The 20,225-nt window shown below is 51.5% G+C and overlaps 1 protein-coding gene and 2 long non-coding RNA genes across 7 annotated transcripts in view; 2 read left to right on the top strand and 1 right to left on the bottom strand.

Moving 5' to 3' along the window:
- The window catches only part of NEDD4L (NEDD4 like E3 ubiquitin protein ligase), a 293,932-nt gene that overhangs the window by 171,464 nt on the left and 102,243 nt on the right, over window positions 1-20,225 (bottom strand). Inside the window, exon 1 of one of the 5 annotated variants that reach the window (XM_045850053.1) lies at window positions 8,687-8,830. The exons of 3 other annotated variants lie outside the window; for them this stretch is intronic. The gene's annotated coding sequence lies outside the window, so the exon portion shown is untranslated. Of the gene's footprint in view, window positions 1-6,617; window positions 6,649-8,686; window positions 8,831-20,225 lie in introns of those variants that run through there. One more of the 5 variants, XM_045850055.1, reaches the window with a different exon arrangement.
- On the top strand, window positions 6,964-13,487 carry LOC123826131. Its single transcript, XR_006787002.1, has 3 exons — window positions 6,964-7,176; window positions 9,714-9,807; window positions 10,340-13,487. It is a non-coding gene; the product is annotated as an uncharacterized LOC123826131 (long non-coding RNA).
- LOC123826132 lies at window positions 15,064-16,978 on the top strand. Its single transcript, XR_006787003.1, has 3 exons — window positions 15,064-15,528; window positions 15,805-15,974; window positions 16,824-16,978. It is a non-coding gene; the product is annotated as an uncharacterized LOC123826132 (long non-coding RNA).

Here is a 20,225-nt window from a genome sequence, read left to right as displayed (position 1 = left end):
GAAGAGGGAACAGGGACGCCCCGGGACTCCCAGGGGCCTGGACACCAGGAAACGGGGGTGGGCCCCATGCACAATAATGTCCTTTCCTTTCTCAGTTGCCGGTGGTTCCCACCATCTGTCCATGGTCTCACCTGCTGACTAATGGGAAGCCTGAAGTTTCGAGATTCTGTATCCCATGTGTTTTCTATTCTTATTCTACACTGATTAACTGAATCATCTCAGGTCCCCTCCCAGCTGACCAACTCCACAGTCCCCGTCAGCTGCCCCCCCCCGGCCCCTCCCTCAGCCAAAACAACCCACGCTACTTATGATTACAAAACAAACTTTCCAGTATTTTCACCAAAAACATTTCTGCTAAATATAACTTCCATGATGTTGAGAAAGGCCAAATATTTCTGCCAGGTGACTGGCATTATTTACCCGTCTCTGAACTCCGTTGCTCCTTCGCCAGGTGCGAAGGGAGGGGTGGGCACTGCTGGCTCGGTGCCGGGCCGCTCCCACTCCCACTGACCCCAGACTGTTCCAGCAGCAGCCAGGCAGTGTGGCCGTGCAATCCACATCCATTCGTTAGCAATTAATCAAGAGGACTAACGATCTAAACAGCAGGAAACAAACAGAGGTCCTAACAGATGAGGAGACTACCACTGATTTATGTTACTCACTGTATTTGGTAGATCACCTTAGAATATCTCATTATTCCTAAAATAATATCTATTCAGGTAGTCTAACTCTCAACCCAAATTCTCCTGCCGAGGTGCTCATAACCTATTTGTCTATTTGATAGAATGGTGAGATCCTGTCTTTCCTGCTTTCTATTTTTCATCTGTTTTCCTTTTCTTTCTTCACTGTACTCAGCAGATTTGACGGGGAGAGTTTCATTTCATCTCACAAATCATCTGATCTTTTCCCAAGTGCTTTTTTTTAGTACCTCCTTCTTTAAAAAAAAAAAAAAAACAACTTTGACATAAATGGCTCTCAGAAAAATGTACAATACCTATGACACCCTTTATGCAACAAATGTTCAACGCTACAAACGTGGCGGACACCTGATTTGAAGACTGAAGCTCAGAACCACGCAATTCCCACACGTCACGACCTGTTGCCAGTTAACGTAATGTCAGGTGTCTGTCAAGTTACAAGGGTAATTCTCTCCCATCTAGATGCCTACTCACTCCTTCGGCTGGGGCGACCCCACGAAACCCTGCCCAGCGGAAACGGTTTGGCTTCTGTTAGACCCCATGCATCCCAAAGTCAAGGGACTCAGTCCTCCTTGTGGTCCGGACAGCAGCCACCTGTCGCTATCGCCCATGTTCGTTGTGAAGAAATGAATCACCTGCAATTATTACGTAAATGCACGAGTGCCTAAAAGGTGATGCACAGGTGTTTACCATGATGAACCTGGTAATAAGGTCAGTGAGGCCTTCAAATTCAAAACAGGTTTAGTGTTTTGTTTTGTTTTAGAAATTAAAAGTCATTCTTTGAAACGGGTTATTTTCTGTGGCAAAAAGCAACGGCTTTTTCACAGCAGCTGATTTGAACTAGATTTGCATTAGTCAGGCTAAGATTCACTAGGACAGAAATTTAAATACTGAAAACATTTTTCTCTTTACTTCATTATACCCTGTAAATTGCAGTGCAGAGTTATTATTGCTCAAGTGCTGCAAGTTTTTAGGGTCTGATTCACAAGACATTGTCTCAGACGGTCTGGCGAGACTTAATTTATCAGACAGATCAATAACCACATGGAGAATTTCATTTAGTTATATAGAAAGCAAAAAGAATTTGAAAAGTGTTTTCACCAGTTGTTATTATTTTAACATTTACTAATTTGGATGCAGCTAATGTTGGTTTTTTAAGTTACCTTAAAAAAAAACAACCTTTTATTCTTGTACATGTACCAACTCTACAGAGTATTGGAGCTAAAATCTTTCCTCCAGGGTAAGATTAATCCCAGCACTGCATCTAGATAAGGTATTACTTCCACTTTCCAAAACAACTGACCTCCCGAAACTGAAATGTAAAGAGGCAGGAAACACTGAATCTGACAGGAAGGGGTTTTATTATGACAATGACTTCACCGCTTACCGCCACCCTACTTGTGGTCACTTGAGCCTGCCAGTTCGATTTCTGGACAATTTAAGGAGTAATTTCCAATTCGGTGTTGATTAAGTATGCAATAAGGCCTAGTAATATCTATCAGTTACACACACACTTAGCAGCAACAGCAGCAGAGCAAAGCAATGGGGCCAATAACGGTAACAATAATAAAACTCTTACATGGTTGTATGCATGCTGGCCAGCATTCTAAGGCCATGAATATTTAGGACAAGAAAATGCACAATGAACTAAATAAAACACACACACGAGCATGAACAGAGCCATGAAATAAACGGCACGGGCACAGAGATAAATCTGGAAGGATGGAGGCGTCGCTAACCAGGAAAGACCCGCCCCGAAGAGCAGTGCTGAGCCCTTCGCCGGGGAAAGCAGGCTGGTGTGCAGCAGGGATAGGCAGGCTGGAGGGGTGCAGGCTGGGGGGTGGGGGTGGCAGGGGGACTTGTTGTAAAGGACCTGCTCAGTCCCTGTGGATAAACCACAGCTGCGTCCTCTCCTGAAGGAGGCGGGCAGCAGACCACCACACGTGAACCTGACCATGCATGAGGCTCCGGGGAGGCCAGTTAAAAGCAGACTCTCATTCAGTACACCTGGGGCTGGGCCCGAGACTCTGCACCTCTCACAAGCCCCCAGGTGATGCTGCTGGTCTGCGGGCCGACCCAGAGTCACACTGCCCTGAAGGACAGCCTGGGCCGGGGGAGGGGAGTTTAACAGAACGACCGTGGCCGACGGCGGCTCCAGTCCACACGTAAAACATGAGACAGATGAGCCCGCGTCTAAGGCCTCTTTCTGGCTTTAAAAACTTGGGAGCAGGAAGGGCGGTTTATAGCCTGAAGAGCTACAACCCTGAAGTCAGGTATGGAAGAGAAGGCCAGAGTTTGAGAGGGAAAAAGGTTACTAAGGAGCTATGTATTTTATATTACTGTATTCCATTTTCACAACAGAGTTTCAGGGTGACTGGTATGCCCATTTATAGCTAAGGTAACTGACCCCAACTGATTCAGACACAAGCTCTTCCGTCTCCAAGGCCAGCGCTTTTCACACTGCGCACGCTCCCACACCAACGGTGACGTGGGGTGGGAACCCCGGGCCTGAGGGCACCGCCAGCAACTCCAAGCAGAACTTGAAACATCCATGCCATGCTAATTTTTCGTTTCTCCCATAATATATCCATGTTTGTTTAAAGACAAAAGTAACATTTTTTTTAGTAACTTATCCAATACAACAGGCCCCAGTATGTATTTTGTGGCTTTATGAGCCCAGAAACCAAAATTCCTTAGTCCAGTTTGAGGCATTGAATTACACCCGTCTCCAGAGGGACACTGACATCTGTCACCAGATGCCTTTGGAGGCCCAGCAAAAAAGGGACATGTCCCACTGTCCAATGAAGTACATGGCTGGTGGCACTCCCTGCCGACAGTGTTTCAATTGGCACCTACAAATGCACTTTCTGTTGATGTAACTTTTTAACCTGAAAATTCTGTTGAGTCTTTTAACCATAGCCCCGGAAGGGAGTCAGCGAGAGGGCAGGCACATGAAAATCACATCTCATGGGATGAAAATGCTCACACCACGTTGGGCGCAGTTTGAAAAGGGGCATGTTGTGGCTAGGCTGAGCAGAAAACGGACAGGTAAACAAGGCATTCAACTTCACGGCAGCCTCCTTCAAAAAAAAAAAAGCAATGAAATTCACTACTATATCGTTTAAACAAAATGACAGCAATATTTTAGGTAAAGTTTTCACTGTAGAACAACTGTAGAATTATTGCAAAAAAGTACAGAGTTCCCATGTACCCCATATCAGTTCCCCTGTTATTAACATTTTACTTAGTATGGTACATGTGTCACAATTAACGAATCAAGATTGCTAGATTGTCATTAACTGAAGCCTATACGTTATTCAGATTTCCTGTTTTCCCCTGAAGTCCTTTTCCTGTTCCAGTATGTTAATTTTGTCTTTCTTGGAATTTAAAATTCACCACAGAAAGGCTACTTCAGCAAACATGGCAAACACAAGCATAAAGAACTAAAATGATGCTGCTCGAGGCATCCTAAGCCCCAGGAGAACGCACGTCTTGGATGAAACACCATCAAGAGTCAGCTTCTCAATGGACCGACCTTCATCGATAGCCACCGCAACCGCCACCTTAGGGAACTCATGCCTGTCAGAGACGGAAGGAGCAGTAGCATGGAGGGCAGCAACCTGGGAGTCGGCTGTGGGCGCTAAGCCTGGCTCAGTCATGCTAAGCTTTCGCGCCGTTTCAATCAGGTCAGCAGATAGCTCCTTGGGCACCTGAAACCTATCAAATGCTTCTACGGGTCCTACGGGGCCCAAAGGTGCCTACTCCGTGGTCCCCTTCCCAAAGTGAGTTTAATCGGGTTAAAGAGGTAAGTGCCTAAAAGTTAACCCTGAAGGTTTCGAGGTGCAAGGCAAGGTGACAACACAAGGTGTCGAAAGCGAGCGCGTGGTTACCTGGGAAGCGGCTTCACCGAGCAGGTGACACACGCCCTAGGCACTCCAACAAGGAAGACGCCACGTCAGAATGATCAGAAAGGGACAGCTAACCTCTCCGGGCTAGAGTTCATTTCAAAAGGGAAGGTGTTAGACTACATGGCGGAGGTGGCCTCCTGGGCCTAAAATTCCCCAAGCCCCTCATTTCTGTGACGGAAGGAAGACAGAGTAAGGTCAGCAGCAGGGACACCCCATCCTGTCCTCAGCCACCAGAGACTCCCCCCACAGACGGGGGGGCTCTCCCTGCCCAACGATGAAAACAAATCCTCCATTTGGGCCAATGACAATAGCAAACTCGCAAACAACGTTGTACGAAATAAATTATGTTCAAATAAGATACCCTGCCAATCATCTCCACTTGAAAGATATTTTACCACCTTCACACTGTGTTATGTAATCCCCATGCTCCGCTGACTTATTAATTAAACCGGGCCCCTCCGAGCAGTTCTGGAGAACACACACACACCCAGACACATGACTGTCACTCCTTACGGGGCCACCCTGAGGTCTCAGATTGTCCGTGACATTTCTAACTGCGTGCATTCCTGAAAGTGAGGTTTCTCGGCCTTGGCAGTACTGACCCTCCGACGGGACACTTTCTGGAGGAGGGCCGTCCTGGGCACCTCGGAAAGCTGAGCGGCAGCCCTGGCCCGGCCCCACTAAAGGACAGTCAAAACCGTCTCCCGACGTTGCCCAGTGTCAGTCGCCCAGAGGGAGGACGCCACACTGGGAGGAGTAAAGCAATTCATGATATGCATAAATACATAGGATTTCAATAGCAAAGTGAGATTTCAATGTGGATTAAATGACTTTAAAAAAAATCTTTTATTAGACCCTCTACACCAGTTTTTGACTTAGAAAATATAATCACTACAGATGACCAAAAAAGTCAAATTGTGGTTTTTCCCTCCTCAACTCTTATGAGTTAGTACTTTCTAAAGCTATAACGAAAGATACTGCGCAGATCTGTTAATTCCCAGGAAACGAGGAACCGGGGTTAGAAGTCACTCTCCACCCTGCCCTCCCCACCACTCTAACACAAACACCAGAGTCCACGGCCGGCAGCCAGACCAGCCGAGCGTAAGGCAGGAGCTGGTCTGGGAAAGAGGCCAAAGCGGACGAGGCACGGCCACCGGGTGCTGCCCAACCCACCCACCCACCCACACGCTGCCGCAGAGGACACGGGGCACGGCACACGGCCCCCGGAGCGCTTCGCCACCAGCGGTAAAAACAGACCCCGCTCCCCGGGACGGGGAGGAGGCCAACGAGAAAGGAAAGATGCGGCAGGAGTCTGTGCCTTGTGAGTGCTTTGGGCGAATGTCCCTGAGTTTCCTTCATGTCACTCTGTTTAAATTGGGGGGCTAGAGGAACAGAACACGAGGGGGGAAACAGAAAAAAACAGGATTATCTTGTGGAGGGCGGGCCCCTTGTAGTCCAGGCTTCCTCCGCAGGGCGAATGTTCTAGAAACCCATCTGTATCAGAGTACAAGCTGGCGTTGTGAGAGGCTGCGTTCAGCTTCAGTGAACTTTTTTTCGAAGACTCTTTTAATGCGTTTGCCCATTGCATGATGGGTGATTTACCGAGCGTGCACCTGCCCACGCCGGGCTGAGTGTTCAGCAGTTTTTGACCAAAAAAACGGCATGACCTCCATGCCCCGCCCACCCTGTTCACCCGATCTCACCCTGAGCAACTTTATTTTGTTTCCCCAGATGAAAAAAATCCTCAGAGGGAAACGTTTTGCCGATGTGGAAGAGGTGAAACAAAAAATGGCACTAAAATGTCTCAAAATCGACGGATATGAAAACTGTTTTGAGCCGTGGGAAAAAGTCTCGATAGGTGTACTGCATCAAATGGAGAGCACCTTGACAGCGACTGCAGTTTAAACATGTAAGAATAAATACGCAATTGTTCACAAATCAGCACCCCACCTCGTGCCTCAGTGACCGACAGTTCACCCAGAGGAGTAAACTCTTAAGGGAAACCACCCACCTGGGAGCCCTCCACCACGCAGGACGCTCTGCAGCTGCTGCCTGTCTGCTCTCCGTGCAGCATCCATCCGTGCTCCCACCTCACTTGGCTCTCACCGAACCCCGCCCCCCTCCTGGGAAGGAGAGAGAGAACCGGCTGTGCCCAGTTCCTACAGGTGGGCAGATGGCTGGCAAAGAGCAAATCACACTGCAGGACCGAGGAGTTCAACCTGCCTGGCACCAGCCAAGCTAAATGTTAATCAGGGCACGCAATCATTGACATTAAAGATCATTAACCAGGTGCTCAGGCCCCTTGGCAAGGGATGGGGGTTCACAGGGAAGAAAGGCATTTAGATGAAGCAGCAGCCTCTTGTTGCCAAACACCCGGGAGAAGGGCGCGGCAATGGCGCCGGGGGAGGAGAGCCCCCGACTGGGGCGGCTTGGAGGGGTGGGGCGCCTCTTCTCCTCCCCAGCTGCTCGCCACCCGGAGCTGCAGCTGATTCTCCAGGGTTTGGTTTCTGTCTTCCTTATCGCTCAGCAGGGGTAACCGTCGCCTCGCATGCGTGCAAACGAGCTCACAGGTAAGGAATTCTAAACACGGAAGGCCTGCAGAGTCTGCGCCTCCACCTGTCCCTGTGTCCGAGGGAACAGCCCCTTGGAAGGCGGTGGCGTGGACTCCACCATGTCAGGTCCCACCCAAAGGGCGGCCTCTGCCTGCCCAGTAAGCTGCTCTGCTGCTTCTCCCACATCCGGGGGCCCAGGACCACGCAATGCTCAGGCCAAACAAGGTGTCACCATCGAGCAAGGGGGTGGGGGGTCAGAAGGTCGATTTCACGCATGACAAACAGCTACGGTTTTGAAGATTTCTGACAAGTGTTCTTCCTGACATGGCTTCAAGTTGCTGCACACGCTCGGGCCTCCTCCCCCGCACAGCCTGCTCTAGGACGCCGCGGTGGCGGGAGCCGCTCAGTCACGCCTCGTCCCTGGTGTGTGCGGACGCCCCCAGAGACAGCCAGCCTGGCCCTGGGTTTCCGGCCCAGGGTTACATAACTCAACTCTCTTCCAATTCCACATTTGCCATGAAGCATTACTGGTGGTGGAAGTAAAGGGAAAAAAAAAAAAGTAGAACCACACGAATTCCTGCTCATGAGATCAACCTCAAACAGATGACAGACTCCCGGAATTAATGTCTAGGTAATTTTTAACGACATTTAACTCGAGGACTCTTTAACTCGGAGTCAAGGAAATGCTGAGTGCCAGTTTCATCTTCTCTCAAAGCGAATGCACGTTTATGTTTGGAGGCTGAGGAACGTGGGGAAAAGACAATGAAAAAAAATCTAATTATCAAGCACCTCGTTTACAATTTTTAAAAGTTCACAGCTGAATATCCATATAAGAGCAAGCCGCGTAGTCTGTGTGAAGACAGGGGGAGCTGAAGTTGAGAGCTGTGTGCCTCGTCCTCAAACACTCCCCGTAAAGGTTACAGAGCCAACCAGGAAGGCACCTGTGTCCCGGGAGGCAAACCTAAGCCAACGGAGAGGTCTGCCTGCCCCGTGATGGACTGATGGCATTAGCTATGCTATCAATTAAACTTCACACATCAGGTCTAAAAAGTCAAAGGAAATAAGAGCTCTGTCCCTCCTTTCACCTGGGGGTGACATTTCTGAACTCTGCACGACCGATCTGTTTGCTGTGTCTATTTTTGACACTTCAGGGACAGAGTGATGGCAAATGTATTCACCAAAGGGAAGGGGGGCACCAGAGGGCAGCAGCTGTACAATAATTTTTCAGTGCACTTAAACAAAATGCCTCAAACAAGATGACAGAGGTTCAACCCATCATTAAAATTTTTCACCCTATTTTTATTTTGGGAGCATGCAAAAAATGCTTAATAGGTGTGAAAAAAAGAAAAGAAAGAGGGAGGGAGAGAGGGAGGGAAGAAGAGAGGGAAGGAGGGAAGGAAGGAAGGAAGGAAGGAAGGAAGATTTCTCCAAATTCTGGCACATTTGAAGCTAATGAATCCACTGTAAGAGAACGCTCTCTTGACGTTAACCAAGGAAAACAAAGAACAAAGTCCTCTGTGGCACTTACCAGATTCCAGGCAGAAGACCTCATTTCGAAGGGGAGAGAGACAGGGAGAAGGAGGCTGGTCTAGCTGCAGATGGCTGTCTGTTTCCCCTAACAACAGCCGTGAGGAGAGATGCTGTCTCTGCCAGATCCCCCTGTTGACAGGTGATCTGCAGCCTGGCGCAGGGTGGGGTGGAAGGCTCAGAGGGGAGGGCTCTGCAACAGCTACCGCCCAGGTAGGGCCATGATGAGAGGCAGCCGCCCCCAAGCTGCACCCACTGGTGCCCGAGCAGAAGCCTGTCTGAGCTGGAAGCTGCTACTGCTGCTGCTGCTGCTGCTGCTGCTGCTGCTGCTGCTTGTCTTGCTCAAATCAGGAGCAAATTAAAAATGTGGGGAAGAGGACAGGAAGCAGCTCATCAAAGGCAGCAGAACCAATGACTATGGGGGGGAACTCTGTGGATGCAAGAGACATAAAAAGCAATTCCAGTCATGACCCTGCAACACCGTCCCCACAGCAGAACATCACGGAAGTTACCAGCAGCCAACTTACAGTAGGGAGCGTGCGTGCCTGGCTGTGAGGGGGCCCGGGAGCCTCTGGAGCCTGAGGCATACAGAATGTCCCTTTCAGAATATTAATAGCCTTTTTCGTAAACGCTCATGACAATGTTGAGAGGAAGGACATCTGAGGACATGAAGGCTGTCGTCCCCTGCCCCCCCAGGATACTACTGTTTAAGGAACTGCTCCATTGTCCTCATATGTAGGGTAGGAGCATCTATTTTCATCACACGAGCGCAGCTGGGGATCCCATCTCCACGGCCTCACCAGCCGGAGGGCGTGGGGCGTGCTTCCTGCCCTATCTCACCTTCTTATCTGTAGGAACGGGGCCCTGAACCCTCCTCCACGGACTGCTGTAAGGAATCCATCAGTGAGACCCCCGGTAGGGTCGCGGCGGTCCCTTCTTCACCTACCCACACCCTCTGGGAGCTTGCGGCCCTGAAAGCACGGCCCCGAAACCACTGCGGTCACTCCTGTCACCCCTCTTCCTTTTAGGAACTGATCCGATCGATGAGCGGCCAGCAGCAAAGGTGTTTCTTCTCCCCCGTTTTAACCGACATCTCCAGCAGGTGATGGAGGCCAGTTGAAGGTCAGTCTGACACACAGCAGTCAGAGCCAGATCCCATGACCCCTCTGCCCAGAGCCTGCCTGGACACCACATGGCAGCCCACGCCAGAGGAGGGTTTTGCCCCCGTTCCTGTAACTTCCCACTTCAAGGCCAAGGTCTCGGCCACTTTTAAGAGCGTCAAGAACAGGCTCTTAATTGAGCCAGGTCTTTTTCTTTAATGCTGCCTTTTAAAAGGTAATGGAGTGCACAGGTTACTTGTAATACCGCTCTTTGATACGAATGACAGTGGCATTCAGTATTCGGTCAAGCCTGTGCTTCCAGAGATCACGACAGGCAGGGAGCAAGTCCCTAGTCCTCAGGGCCAAGAAGCCACCATCGCCATCTGGTGGTAGCGCCTGCACATTGCAGCCATGAACCCTCCCTCCATCTTCAATCCATTCTCCTCCAGGAGGCAGTATGCTCACTTTCCCACAGCTAGTTTGGCTGCTCAGGGACGACCTTTGGGCTTCCCCACCAGATCTTCTTTCCAAGCAACCTTCCTTCTTTCCCACAGACTTTTGACCATCCGACATCTGGTGATTTGGCTACAGAGAGTAAAATTCCCGAAACAGACAGAGAAAAGAGAAGCAGAGAGCCAGGGTATTCCCAGGCAGTAACAGCCAAGAGCCAATTCCAGCGGGACACGTGAGGCAGGCATCCCTAGCAGCTGAAGACCCGGAACAGATCGCAGCCAGCCTTTGCTGGGCCCTGACCAGAGCGTGAGCAAGGCTTGGGTGGGTTCGGGAGAGCTGTTCTACGCAGCTGGTCCCGGGCGAGCAGCTGCCAATCAGGTGACATTTGAAGAAACGTTTCTAACCACTTTACTTCCCAGAAGACTTCACTGATTCCTGGTGAATACCTTCAGGTCCAGGAGGGCTCTCAAAAGCAGGTAACAACCTGAGGAAAAGCTGCCAGTGGAAACGAGGGCCACGGAGAATGCAGGAAGTGGAAAATTCGTCTTTAAGTGGTGCCATTAGGATACTCTGTAAAACGATACTAGTGGTGCTGCATGGGGGCGAAGACGATGCATGTGGCTTTTCCAGGCAGCTGGGCAAGGCCTGGGTGACCAGTGGGGCCACTGCTAGCAAATCTCCCTCCGTGCAGCATCTCCCCGGAGAATAATCGAAGATGCCTCTGGTGGTTACACAGGAGGACAGGAATTTTCAGGACTGTACACTATGTGAAACGTCCTGCCTGCCTGTCCACAGTGTCTGAGCCAACTATAAAATTGACTCAGTGCCTGACTGGTGTTTACTTCCATTTTATACTAGGTTAATCCAACAGGCAAATTTTAATACGTGCTGTTGTCCAGTTAAAAGTAAACTCTTGCCCCGGCTGGTGTGGCTCAGTGGATTGAGTGCCGGCCTGTGAACCAAAGGGTCGCTGGTTTGATTCCCAGTCAGGGCACATGCCTGGGTTGCAGGCCAAGTCCCCAGTAGGGGGCATGCAAGAGGCAACCACACATTGATATTTCTCTTCCTCTCTTTCTCCCTCCCTTCCCCTCTCTCTAAAAATAAAACAATAAAATCTTTTTTAAATAAAGAAAGAAAAAGAACCCCTGACCAGGAAAGCGGAGGGGAGTACACTCTCATATATGAAATAGATCAAAGAAACAGCCCCTATAACATCAAATAGCTAGTATTGAGAAATGCAGTCCACGCATGGCCTCCCCCCCCCCGCAACACACACACACTGGTCTTGCTCTCTGCTGAGCCACTTTACTTTTAAGAACCTCTGCAACAGCCACAAGCACACCCCCAAGGCCCATGCAGGCTGCTGCGTTGTATCAGAACATGACGCATCCAGCTTGAATGCCAATTCTTTAAAACAACCAGAAGTGAAGTAAGCGGGCACAAAGACAACTCTATCCGTTAAAGGACCCTTTGTCTTCTTCTTTTTTAATCTCTGGAAATCTATGGCCCATGCTCAAGGACCAGGCTGAGCTCCATAGCAACCGATAATAAACTCCCGGAGGCCCAAGAGCCTATGTCCTCCAGCTCCTAGCATCTCTGAGCATCACCAGGTGGCCCCTGAACCCCACTGAAGGACAAGACAGAGGACCCAGGGGCTGCACCCCCACAGCCACCCCAGCAGAGAACACCGCTCGCTGCTGGGCTCCGACAGGAAACAGCAGAAAGACCTGCAAGGCAACCCTGTAAAAGCATCAAAGCAAGCGCAAGCTGACGGAGGGCTAAACTGGATAAGCCAGGTGTCGGGAGACCAGCTGATACCATTAACTACCTTGTTTCGTATAAGGCAACTTGACAGCTTAACCTTCCTGCAATCAGCAAGCCTCTCCTAGGAAAGTCATACAAGAATGTGCCCGCCGCTCTCTCTTCTTGGGATTCAATCAGCAGTGCACCCTACACGCAGTCAGTAGTGTTGAGAACCAATGATCATTTGTGACCCTGAACTGTTCATTTATTCCATACAGAAAGCGCAGCTCCTCTCCTACAGTTTCATGACCCAGGCTCGCGGGTGTAGGGACCCAGGCTGGACAAGCTCAGAAGCTACCCCACTCAACAAGTATTTCTCCGGCTCCTTCCGTGTGCCAGGTACCACGATGGCACGGGGGCCTTGTCAGGGCCTGCCCAGCACTGCCCCCCTGAGCCTTACTTACCTGAAGTCTTCAACGCCTGTCATCTGTGCATACAACGTCACACTCTGCGTACACACCAAGCTCCAGCTGAACGCCATTTGTTCTGTAACAAGCCTGTCTCACCACTGAAAATTCAAGCTGCTGCGGAGTAAGGCTAACGTCTTCCCTAGTGATTTACCAGTTACCCTGGAGCCAGGCTCCCGCCAGCCCCAGCCCAGGGAACTTAGCTGCAAACCCCAAACAAAGACAGAAGCAGCTTCCGAATTCTGAAACAGTCACTATCACCAGGCCCTTGGGTTCAGAGCTTCCCTGACTATAACACCGTTTAGAACAAATTTCAATATTTAGCTTCCATGACAAAAATTAAGCTTCTAGTCTTCAATATAGTCGACAGCACTGCTGCTTCTGCTATAAAAAGCCAACGCACCAGAAGAAAGAAAAAGAATACCATTCACTGAATGCAATTAAAGATCTCAGCCACTGAAATTATCAACAGTCCATCTGGCAATCAGTTTGTCATTTTAAGTTCTTGTTATCATTGCTTTCGTTCTCTTAAAGGCATAAGAAAACGGATTTAAACAAGGGGGTTGGAAGGTCGACTGCAGTTTAAATCACAGGTTCTTACTCAAAGAGGCAATTCCTTCCTAAAAATGAAATAAATTTTTCCAATTTCCATGAAGGTAAGATAGATTCTTTACAGGAAAGTATACAGACACACAGTGGAAGGAAGGGAATACATACCCGTGAATCCCCAGATAACACTATTAATACACAAATGCACTAATACCCTTTCGGATATCTCATTATTTATGTATATGTATGTGTTCCTTATCAAAAGATGGGGTCAAATCATAAAACCGATTTACGACCTACCTTTTTATTCTGTCATAAAATGTTTCGACATCACTAAACGTGTTTCGACAACTCATTTTTCATGGATTCATACCATTCCACTTTAGAGATACACTCTAGTGAATTAAGTACTCTGTCATCGGCATAATTCTTCGTCCTTAGAGCTAATTCTCTGGCTGTATGAGGATACACTGCTACATTCCTTACTGTTTCCACAGGATGAGTTTCTTCGCAGTTCGTGAGCCGGGCCATCAAGCACGCACGTGTCTCTGTCTGTGCATTTGATAACACTGCACAATCCACTACCTGAAGGAAATCTGGAAACTACTTAGAGGCAAAAACCGCTGATAATCCTAGCACCCTGATAAGGTGTTCCCACTACACTGGGCACCCTTTCCCATCTTTCCTCTGTCCGAGATACTTTCTCCTTCCCCCACCCCCACCCCCAGGTAAGCTTTTTCCCCCGTTTATTTTCTCTTTGCCTAAAGAAACACTTGGTTTGGTTTTACCAGAGTTTCGCTGTGGGGGCAGCGGTAGGGAGCCCCTACAAAATAATCAGCTTACCTACTTTAAATGTAGTAACATGAACTCTGACACGTTTATTCAATAAGAAGTGCAAAATAAAAGTTCCGTGACTTCTCTTATGTGGCGAGGACGGGAGCGGGGGGGGGGGGGGGGTGCGGCGGGACTGTGGGAACTGGAGGAAAAGAAGAAGTGGGGAAAGGGAAACTGCCCCTCCCTCTGCTGCGGGGGGCCGGGACTCCCCAGGCACTAGGCCTTATCACTCACTGCCTTGAGAGGCGCACAGTTGCCCTTAGTTACAGCTTCTGGGTTCGTGTGAAGAAAAAAGCCAAAACCGCCCTGGCTGGCGTAGCTCAGTGGATTGAGCTCGGGCTGAGAACCAAAATGTCACAGGTTCGATTCCCAGTCAGGGCACATGCCTGGGTTGCAGGCCATGAGCCGCAGCAACTGCACATTGATGTTTCTCTCCCTCTCCCTCCCTCTCCCTCCCTCTCTCTCTCTCTCTCTCTCTCTCCCCTTCCCTTCCCTCTCTAAAAATAAATAAATATAAATCTTAAAAAAAAAAGCCAAAATCTCAGCTAGAGAGGGGCTGGACTCATGGACGGGGTCAAGGCTCCACTCCAAAGCCTGCTCTACACAATGTTATGGAACCCGACAGCACCTAACTTCGTCCGCTGGAAACCATCAGAGGGACCTGGCCGGATGCTAGGCACCCAGCTGCCGGCGAGCCCGAGGCTTCCACCCACCGGTCTCTCGAACAGGTTATGCCCGGGGCAGATGGAGGGTTCGAAGACGTGCTGATTTGTTTTCATCTTCACTCCAGGTTCATTGTCGTGAAGGGAATGTCTTTCCCCGTCAGATTAGTTCAGCTACTCCTGCGTTAAAGGTCGTCATCACCTGTGGTTTTGGACAGAATGAGGGCAGAGACGTACCCCGGAGCAGTCCAGAGCGTAGGGGTTTGAGCCAGAGGGTGCCGAACTTTTACAGACAAAAGATCCCACCGCCTCCCAAACAGCAGGCTTAGTGGATAGCGAGAGTGACAGCAAAAATCCAACGTGGGCTTTATGAATTCTAAAAATAGGCACCGGAGGCAGAACGCTTTCTTTCCAGAGCAATTTTAAAGCCTCCCGGGAGGCGGCAGGTGTTGTGTAAATATCACAGGGTGATGCGGGGGGGCTCCCTTGGCTCTGGCGCCCTGGACAGGCGAAAGAAAAGTCTTTTGTTCACAGCCCTGCTGCGGCCTGACAAAGGGGCCTGCAGAAGAAGGTCAGGGCTCGGTGTCCGGCGCAGGAGGGGAGGGCCGAGCAACAGCTGCCCGCTCCCGTCTGGCCGCGCGGACCCAGGGGAGGGCCGTGACGCTGGGCCGCCATTTCCCTCGGAAAGATGATGAATGGACGGACCCACTTGCAAAGCCCATCTGTGCAGATTACTTGGGAAAAGAGACCGTCTTCTCCGCTGTACAGGCCCGAGGATGCGCTTACTTAACTCCCATCATCCAAAAGTGGATGCCGGAGGCCAGGAGGCTCTAGCACGGTCCCGTCCAGAAGAGTGATGTCATTGGAAAGGTCAAGGGCAGAGACTGTGAGGCTGAGCAACACGGGGCTGGAGGAGGTTCTAGGGGCTGAGGTTCCGCGTGCCCCGTGGTCAGTGCAATGCTCGTGTCCACAGTCAGCAGGCCCACATACTGCTGCCTCCACCTGCACCTCCGGGCGAATGAATGGATCTCTGGGGTGAGTCCTGGTGAAACTGAGGCTCGCTGTGGCTTTGTTTAAATTTAGTTTTAAATCCTAGCTCTAGGTATCCCCTCTCTCTCTACACACACACACACACAGACACACACACACACACTCTTATCTTTCAGAGACCTAGCTCCCCCCTCCCTGTCCTCACCCAACCCCCGGGGTCATCAGCAACCCCCAAGGCAACAAAGACAGTAGCAAGACCTGACTATGGGTCACACAATCCAGTCGGACCTCCGGCAGGCTACAGATAACATCTCGTTGCAGCTCCTGAGCCCAAAAATGGACCAAGCACCTGGCTCCTTTCCCGTGAGACCAGACAGAGGGACGCTGGAAAGGACCTAGAGCTGTCCTCAAGGCGCGAAGAAGTGATTCATCGCCTTACCTCACCTCTGACTAATCAGCTCCCAGCACGACCGGAACCCCTGACCCACACGGTACTGTACAACTTTGGCCTACATAACAGCCTATAACCTCCACGCCACTGGGGAGTTCAGGCTTTGAGTGTGGGGTCCTGCCCCCCTGACGGCACTGTCCATAATAAAACAGCCACTGTTCCCCCTCTGCGGTTCTCGGTGCTGGGGGCTCAGCTCCGGCGTCCGTCCTGTGACACTGGCACCTGTGACACTGGCACCGACACCAAGCTCCCGAGGGATCCCAATGCACCGCCGGGCTCCAGGATCACGGGCTCGAGGGTCCCTCTCAGCTCTCAAGTTCAATGCGTACATTTTAACGTCTGTTTTTCCCCACGAGGCTAGTGAAGGCCTGTCTGATGAGAGCAGAAAATAACATGGCCCCTGGGCTCGCCTGCCCAGTAGACGCCGGTCCCCGATCTGTCCTCACTCGGCCGGACACACGCCCTATGTGACTGTCCCCGCCCCACACTCGTTACATTCTGAACACGATTTCTTCTGTTCACATCCAGACCCCCAGTCTTATCCCTCAAAACGCATCTTAAGTCCCTACGATGAAGCTGCCTCCGGGCTGAATGGAACCTAAGCAGCAAAGGCGCCCACGGGAGATAGAACGGGCCTCGCTCATGCACCCAATTCTTTAGACAGAAGGAACTGGGCTGCCCCAGGGTCGCAGCCCACCCACCGTCCTGCGCCCTGAACTCAGGCCAACGGCACGGGAGACACGCTGTGGGGGAGGGGCTGGCTTATAGCGTGACTTCCACACCCGCCTTCGGACTGTGAGTTCCATCGGCTTCTTTTTCACGAGGAAAAACGGTGGAGCACGTCGCCATCTTCGAACATCACTAACACGGGTTCTGTCTCCATCTCCAGCGCCGGGCGATTTGATTTTCATGACCAACATGAAAACGCACTGACGGGAACGCAGGAGTCTCGGGGACACACGGGAAGCAAACACACGTGGTCCGGCTTTTCCTCCTTTCGTCCACCACAGAGAACACCAAGTACCCCATTGCCACAGAATGAAGTTGACTGACTGTGAACCCTGATCATGTCATTTTTTTAACCTGAAATTCTCTTTATATTTCTTTGGATTTATAAGCACTCTAACAAAGGATTCTTTCCTTTCCTTTCTAATCCTTCTCCCCCGCCCCGCCGGCCCCTACCGCTGGTGTACCTATCTGCTGATTTTCTGCCTGTCTCTCCAGGCTTCCTGTCCCCCATCCCCCTCCCCCCAATCTGGTTGAGCCACTTTCCCAAGAGTGAAAGGAGAAGACAGCAAGTCACCCAGCCTTCCTCTGGGTCCCCGGGCCCTCGAGGGCCACCTCATTGGAAGCTGACATGACCAACAAAAACCACCGGCCACAGAGACAGGGGATCAAATTCTTTCTAGAACCCTCCAGGCACTGGGCACTATGTGTAGTCCTTCCCACGTAGGGGTCCTTCCCACTGCCGATAGTCTGCTGCGGAAATTCTTTCCAAGCACCTACTACTTATCTCCAAGGTTCGTTTCCTGCAGGAAGGCAGGCCTGGCCGTGTGAACAAGAACCCCAGGACCCCAGCCTGGAAGCAGAGCACAGGGGAGCTGAGCCCTTGACCTTGTCAAGGTCATGGGTGAACTCCAGCACTCAGTGGTTTCCCAGCTCTGGCTGCTGGTCTCACCACCTGGGGGCCATAAACGGGGATGCCTCAGACTCGGCGGCAGGGTGGGGGTGGGGGGGGGGCAGAGTCCCTGCTAACACAGCTGGCTCTGACTCCAGCTCCGCCCCTCACCTGCTGTGACTTTAGGCAACAGTTACATAACCTTTACGGTAATTTCCTCCTCCTACCACTGATGTGATGACTATGATTTAATTATGATGCATACAGTTACAATGTCTCAAAACCCAGGAGGACTCTGCTGCTTCATCTGTAAGCGACAGAACAAGGGACGGAGACGTGGACGGGGAACAGGATGAGGACGTGGAGACAGAAGGGCGTATGGGAGTCAGGGGGCTGGATTTTTAAAAAAATCAAATACAGTGAGGACTCCACTATAGGTCAATGCACAGGACATTCCATGCCCCTGCTGCCAGGTCAGGGGCGACCCAGTCAGAGGCAGGCCCTAAAGTGTGCCGGAGCCTCCCTCTCTGCTAGGAAGGTGGGGCCAGAGCTGCTGTAACCAGCCGGCAAAGCCGCGGAGGGGAGGGAGCCGGTGCGCTAGAGCTGACAGCGGATGGCGGATGGCAACAGTCGCAGCACAGGCCGCAGCCGTTTTAATGGACACGCCTGCTGTCTCCGCTCTTCTCGGACGGCGCCCACCAGGGAATGCGTGCCCCCTCCCCTCCCGCGCATGGAGCCAGCGCATGGAGCCAGCGCATGGAGCCGGCGGATGAACCCGGAGCGCCGGCTCTAAGGGCCCAGGCCTGAGCCATCGTGGAAAGCGTTCCCAGGATGCTGGAGTTGGACCCGCAGCCTCCGGCGGCGGTGTCTTCGCGCGCCCGTGAACACGCTGTGCCACGGACACGTTCCGGTTCGGCCACGTGATCTTCGGAAACGTGTCTCATTGGTTTTGATCGCTCTTTCTTGTGTCATAAGAGACGCTACGTATCTCAGTGTATTTAAGTGATACTGGTATTCCCTGCTCTCTGAACTGTCTATTGGCACTCTCTGATCATTTCTTTCAATTAGGTTATCGGTCTTTTTATTGATTTGTAGGAGCTCATTCTGCAGTAAGGAGGTGAGCACGCTCTGCACTACGAACCGGCCATATTCCCCCCAGTCTGCCCTTTCCTTAATTTTCTGGTGTGTTTTTGCCACACGTGTTTTTTACACATCACATCAGCCTGATCGTTCACAACTTTCCTCATTCTGCAGTTGTTGAGATAGGACTATAACCTCTATTTTAAAAGATAAACTCTTAAGGCTTGCGACATGGTTAGTTGTAAAGTGTCTGTCGAGGAAAAGGCACCGTTCCTTGCGAAGGCTGGACCCGGGGCCCAGGCGAACCCCACACTCCACAGCGGAAACCTACCAGGAACTGAGCGTTATGGGGACCGCAGACCTGTGCCAACTCCTTCCCTACCGCCTGCCCCCCCCCCCCAACACTGTTCAGGCCTCCGTATCTGTCCCGCGGCATCAGCGCAAACTTGGGCTCCGGGCCGTGCTGTGCGCCCGCACTGCCCTCTCCGCCCAGCACGAGTGCCTGGGACCGAGCTCCGGCACGAAGGAGCACCCTTCATCCGCATCACCGGTGTGAATCACACCAAGCACATGGGGCGGCACCCTCTCTCCCTGGCAGGGTGTGGTCCTGTTTGGAGAGAAGGATTTAGAAAAAGAATACCTTCTAGTCCCCCCAAAAGTAAGAGTCCATGAAAAACAGTTCTGGAGTGCATCATCCTAACCCTTCAGAGAAAGCCTGGGTCTGGAAGTCGACCCCGCAGCCCCTCCAGAGAACTTCTGTGACCCACCCACCCCCGCCCCCGCCCCACGCAGAACGAGGCCTCCGGGGCTTCCCGGCGCTCCACAGGCAAGGCCTGAGCTCCACGGTCAGAGCCGCCAGAAGGCTGCTGGTGGCAGAACCAAGAGCAGGACAGACCCTGCAAGAAGGGCCCACCCGCAGCTGCACCCCAGAGCCTGGTGGCCCCACAGCCACACCTTCCGCGACACAGCTGCCCTCCTCAAAACCCCTCCCACCGACACGGTCAACCCTCAGGGTGCAGGGCACAAACCCACTGCTTCGCTGAGGCTGTGGTTTCTTCTGGATTCACGATTTTTTCCCCCAGAAGTACACCTGGGACTCTTTTGACACCCAAAGTTGAAGTAAATAAAACAGACTGTTAAAAAGGAAGATGGTAGAGAGGCAAACCCTTTTAAGGAAATTTTTAGGTTAAAAAGCGTTCCTGCAAACTCAGAGTGAGCCGAGTAGAACTTAGGGACCTCCAAGCGGATGGAGCAATCTCAAGTGAGACCCACGGGGGCAGGAAGCAGTCAGCTGTGGATAACGGCCCGCGGTGCAGCACAGAGCTTCAAAGCGAGTACTCAGCCGCCTAAACGAGGCGCTGCAGTCAGAGCCTCTGCACAGGTGGCAAGAAGCTGTGGCTCCAGGCGCAAGTGACAGTTGGTGTTCACCCTGCGTCATGTTCACCCCACATCAGAGGGCACGCCGGCGGATGACAGCCTGTGAACTCCCAGCTGAGGACGCCCCGAGTCCCAACAGACGTACGTGTCTCTGGGCTAATGTCTGCACCAAGGAAGCCCAGCTCAGCACAGGCTGCCTGCACCTAGAGGTTTATT

Source organism: Phyllostomus hastatus, unplaced genomic scaffold, assembly GCF_019186645.2.
Source record: "Phyllostomus hastatus isolate PE091 unplaced genomic scaffold, TTU_PhHast_1.1 phas_contig_80, whole genome shotgun sequence".
NCBI lineage: Eukaryota > Metazoa > Chordata > Mammalia > Chiroptera > Phyllostomidae > Phyllostomus > Phyllostomus hastatus.
This window is presented reverse-complemented; position numbering and strand designations above follow the sequence as displayed.